Below are 6,000 nucleotides of genomic sequence, written 5' to 3'. Positions count from 1 at the left end.
CCGCTGAAAATCGACCTTCCACCATGATCTTCAGTTCCAAATAGGCAAAAGAAACTGAAGAAACAGGGAGAAATTTCTCATTGCCCTCGAGAGACGCCAAGGCAACGTGTTTTCACTTACAATTTCGTGAAATAACGAGTTTTTATCATGATACTGGATGTTATAAGCAGAAATTCATATCTCCGCTAAAAGTCTGGATTCTCCCATGATTTTCAATTTCAAAAAGGCAAAAAGAATTCAAGAAACGGGAAAAAAAACCTCACGACCCTGGAGAGAAACCAAGGCAACGTTTTTTCACTTCCAATTTCGTGAAAAAACGAGTTTTTATCATGAAATTGTATGTTATAAGGCGAAATTCATGTCTCCGCTGAAAATCGACCTTCCACCATGATCTTCAGTTCCAAATAGGCAAAAGAAACTGAAGAAACAGGGAGAAATTTCTCATTGCCCTCGAGAGACGCCAAGGCAACGTGTTTTCACTTACAATTTCGTGAAAAAACGAGTATTTATCATGATATCGGATGTTATAAGCAGAAATTCATAAAGTTGGGATTCTCCCATGATTTTCAATTTCAAATAGGCAAAAGGAACACAAGAAATGGGAAAAAAACCTCACGACCCTGGAGAGAAACCAAGGCAACGTTTTTTCACTTCCAATTTCGTGAAAAAACGAGTTTTTATCATGAAATTGTATGTTATAAGGCGGAATTCATGTCTCCGCTGAAAATCGACCTTCCACCATGATCTTCAGTTCCAAATAGGCAAAAGAAACTGAAGAAACAGGGAGAAATTTCTCATTGCCCTCGAGAGACGCCAAGGCAACGTGTTTTCACTTACAATTTCGTGAAATAACGAGTTTTTATCATGATACTGGATGTTATAAGCAGAAATTCATATCTCCGCTAAAAGTCTGGATTCTCCCATGATTTTCAATTTCAAAAAGGCAAAAAGAATTCAAGAAACGGGAAAAAAAACCTCACGACCCTGGAGAGAAACCAAGGCAACGTTTTTTCACTTCCAATTTCGTGAAAAAACGAGTTTTTTTCATGAAATTGTATGTTATAAGGCGAAATTCATGTCTCCGCTGAAAATCGACCTTCCACCATGATCTTCAGTTCCAAATAGGCAAAAGAAACTGAAGAAACAGGGAGAAATTTCTCATTGCCCTCGAGAGACGCCAAGGCAACGTGTTTTCACTTCCAATTTCGTGAAAAAACGAGTATTTATCATGATATCGGATGTTATAAGCAGAAATTCATAAAGTTGGGATTCTCCCATGATTTTCAATTTCAAATAGGCAAAAGGAACACAAGAAATGGGAAAAAAACCTCACGACCCTGGAGAGAAACCTAGGCAACGTTTTTTCACTTCCAATTTCGTGAAAAAACGAGTTTTTATCATGAAATTGTATGTTATAAGGCGAAATTCATGTCTCCGCTGAAAATCGACCTTCCACCATGATCTTCAGTTCCAAATAGGCGAAAGAAACTGAAGAAACAGGGAGAAATTTCTCATTGCCCTCGAGAGACGCCAAGGCAACGTGTTTTCACTTACAATTTCGTGAAATAACGAGTTTTTATCATGATATTGGATGTTATAAGCAGAAATTCATATCTCCGCTAAAAGTCTGGATTCTCCCATGATTTTCAATTTCAAAAAGGCAAAAAGAACTCAATAAACGGAAAGAAAACCTCACGACCTTAGAGAGAAACCAAGGCAACGTTTTTTCACTTCCAATTTCGTGAAAAAACGAGTTTTTATCATGAAATTGTTAGTTATAAGGCGAAATTCATGTCTCCGCTGAAAATCGACCTTCCACCATGATCTTCAGTTCCAAATAGGCAAAAGAAACTGAAGAAACAGGGAGAAATTTCTCATTGCCCTCGAGAGACGCCAAGGCAACGTGTTTTCACTTCCAATTTCGTGAAAAAACGAGTATTTATCATGATATTGGATGTTATAAGCAGAAATTCATATCTCCGCTATAAGTCTGGATTCTCCCATGATTTTCAATTTCAAAAAGGCGAAAGGAACTCAAGAAACGGTAAAAAAAACTCACGACCCTGGAGAGAAACCAAGGCAACGTTTTTTCACTTCCAATTTCGTGAAAAAACGAGTTTTTATCATGAAATTGTATGTTATAAGGCGAAATTCATGTCTCCGCTGAAAATCGACCTTCCACCATGATCTTCAGTTCCAAATAGGCAAAAGAAACTGAAGAAACAGGGAGAAATTTCTCATTGCCCTCGAGAGACGCCAAGGCAACGTGTTTTCACTTCCAATTTCGTGAAAAAACGAGTATTTATCATGATATCGGATGTTATAAGCAGAAATTCATAAAGTTGGGATTCTCCCATGATTTTCAATTTCAAATAGGCAAAAGGAACACAAGAAATGGGAAAAAAACCTCACGACCCTGGAGAGAAACCAAGGCAACGTTTTTTCACTTCCAATTTCGTGAAAAAACGAGTTTTTATCATGAAATTGTATGTTATAAGGCGGAATTCATGTCTCCGCTGAAAATCGACCTTCCACCATGATCTTCAGTTCCAAATAGGCAAAAGAAACTGAAGAAACAGGGAGAAATTTCTCATTGCCCTCGAGAGACGCCAAGGCAACGTGTTTTCACTTACAATTTCGTGAAATAACGAGTTTTTATCATGATACTGGATGTTATAAGCAGAAATTCATATCTCCGTTAAAAGTCTGGATTCTCCCATGATTTTCAATTTCAAAAAGGCAAAAAGAATTCAAGAAACGGGAAAAAAAACCTCACGACCCTGGAGAGAAACCAAGGCAACGTTTTTTCACTTCCAATTTCGTGAAAAAACGAGTTTTTATCATGAAATTGTATGTTATAAGGCGAAATTCATGTCTCCGCTGAAAATCGACCTTCCACCATGATCTTCAGTTCCAAATAGGCAAAAGAAACTGAAGAAACAGGGAGAAATTTCTCATTGCCCTCGAGAGACGCCAAGGCAACGTGTTTTCACTTCCAATTTCGTGAAAAAACGAGTATTTATCATGATATCGGATGTTATAAGCAGAAATTCATAAAGTTGGGATTCTCCCATGATTTTCAATTTCAAATAGGCAAAAGGAACACAAGAAATGGGAAAAAAACCTCACGACCCTGGAGAGAAACCTAGGCAACGTTTTTTCACTTCCAATTTCGTGAAAAAACGAGTTTTTATCATGAAATTGTATGTTATAAGGCGAAATTCATGTCTCCGCTGAAAATCGACCTTCCACCATGATCTTCAGTTCCAAATAGGCGAAAGAAACTGAAGAAACAGGGAGAAATTTCTCATTGCCCTCGAGAGACGCCAAGGCAACGTGTTTTCACTTACAATTTCGTGAAATAACGAGTTTTTATCATGATATTGGATGTTATAAGCAGAAATTCATATCTCCGCTAAAAGTCTGGATTCTCCCATGATTTTCAATTTCAAAAAGGCAAAAAGAACTCAATAAACGGAAAGAAAACCTCACGACCCTAGAGAGAAACCAAGGCAACGTTTTTTCACTTCCAATTTCGTGAAAAAACGAGTTTTTATCATGAAATTGTATGTTATAAGGCGAAATTCATGTCTCCGCTGAAAATCGACCTTCCACCATGATCTTCAGTTCCAAATAGGCAAAAGAAACTGAAGAAACAGGGAGAAATTTCTCATTGCCCTCGAGAGACGCCAAGGCAACGTGTTTTCACTTCCAATTTCGTGAAAAAACGAGTATTTATCATGATATCGGATGTTATAAGCAGAAATTCATAAAGTTGGGATTCTCCCATGATTTTCAATTTCAAATAGGCAAAAGGAACACAAGAAATGGGAAAAAAACCTCACGACCCTGGAGAGAAACCAAGGCAACGTTTTTTCACTTCCAATTTCGTGAAAAAACGAGTTTTTATCATGAAATTGTATGTTATAAGGCGGAATTCATGTCTCCGCTGAAAATCGACCTTCCACCATGATCTTCAGTTCCAAATAGGCAAAAGAAACTGAAGAAACAGGGAGAAATTTCTCATTGCCCTCGAGAGACGCCAAGGCAACGTGTTTTCACTTACAATTTCGTGAAATAACGAGTTTTTATCATGATACTGGATGTTATAAGCAGAAATTCATATCTCCGTTAAAAGTCTGGATTCTCCCATGATTTTCAATTTCAAAAAGGCAAAAAGAATTCAAGAAACGGGAAAAAAAACCTCACGACCCTGGAGAGAAACCAAGGCAACGTTTTTTCACTTCCAATTTCGTGAAAAAACGAGTTTTTATCATGAAATTGTATGTTATAAGGCGAAATTCATGTCTCCGCTGAAAATCGACCTTCCACCATGATCTTCAGTTCCAAATAGGCAAAAGAAACTGAAGAAACAGGGAGAAATTTCTCATTGCCCTCGAGAGACGCCAAGGCAACGTGTTTTCACTTCCAATTTCGTGAAAAAACGAGTATTTATCATGATATCGGATGTTATAAGCAGAAATTCATAAAGTTGGGATTCTCCCATGATTTTCAATTTCAAATAGGCAAAAGGAACACAAGAAATGGGAAAAAAACCTCACGACCCTGGAGAGAAACCAAGGCAACGTTTTTTCACTTCCAATTTCGTGAAAAAACGAGTTTTTATCATGAAATTGTATGTTATAAGGCGAAATTCATGTCTCCGCTGAAAATCGACCTTCCACCATGATCTTCAGTTCCAAATAGGCGAAAGAAACTGAAGAAACAGGGAGAAATTTCTCATTGCCCTCGAGAGACGCCAAGGCAACGTGTTTTCACTTCCAATTTCGTGAAAAAACGAGTATTTATCATGATATTGGATGTTATAAGCAGAAATTCATATCTCCGCTAAAAGTCTGGATTCTCCCATGATTTTCAATTTCAAAAAGGCGAAAGGAACTCAAGAAACGGTAAAAAAAACTCACGACCCTTGAGAGAAACCAAGGCAACGTTTTTTCACTTCCAATTTCGTGAAAAAACGAGTTTTTATCATGAAATTGTATGTTATAAGGCGAAATTCATGTCTCCGCTGAAAATCGACCTTCCACCATGATCTTCAGTTCCAAATAGGCAAAAGAAACTGAAGAAATAGGGAAAAATTTCTCATTGCAATCGAGAGATGCCAAGGCAACGTGTTTGAACTTCCAATTTCGTGAAATAACGAGTTTTTATCATGATATTGGATGTTATAAGCAGAAATTCATATCTCCGCTAAAAGTTGGGATTCTCCCATGATTTTCAATTTCAAATAGGTAAAAGGAACTCAAGAAACGGGAAAAAAACCTCACGATCCTGGAGAGAAACCAAGGCAACGTTTTTTCACTTCCAATTTCGTGAAAAAACGAGTTTTTATCATGAAATTGTATGTTATAAGGCGGAATTCATGTGTCCGCTGAAAATCGACCTTCCACCATGATCTTCAGTTCCAAATAGGCAAAAGAAACTGAAGAAACAGGGAGAAATTTCTCATTGCCCTCGAGAGACGCCAAGGCAACGTGTTTTCACTTCCAATTTCGTGAAAAAACGAGTATTTATCATGATATTGGATGTTATAAGCAGAAATTCATATCTCCGCTAAAAGTCTGGATTCTCCAATGATTTTCAATTTCAAAAAGGCAAAAAGAACTCAAGAAACGGGAAAAAAACCTCACGATCCTGGAGAGAAACCAAGGCAACGTTTTTTCACTTCCAATTTCGTGAAAAAACGAGTTTTTATCATGAAATTGTATGTTATAAGGCGGAATTCATGTCTCCGCTGAAAATCGACCTTCCACCATGATCTTCAGTTCCAAATAGGCAAAAGAAACTGAAGAAACAGGGAGAAATTTCTCATTGCCCTCGAGAGACGCCAAGGCAACGTGTTTTCACTTCCAATTTCGTGAAAAAACGAGTATTTATCATGATATCGGATGTTATAAGTAGAAATTCATATCTCCGCTAAAAGTCGGGATTCTCCGATGATTTTCAATTTCAAATAGGCAAAAGGAACTCAAGAAACTG

Source organism: Venturia canescens, chromosome 3 (assembly GCF_019457755.1).
Source record: "Venturia canescens isolate UGA chromosome 3, ASM1945775v1, whole genome shotgun sequence".
Taxonomy (NCBI): Eukaryota; Metazoa; Arthropoda; class Insecta; order Hymenoptera; family Ichneumonidae; genus Venturia; species Venturia canescens.
The sequence above is the reverse complement of the archived record's forward strand: the minus strand, read 5'-3'. Positions refer to the sequence as shown.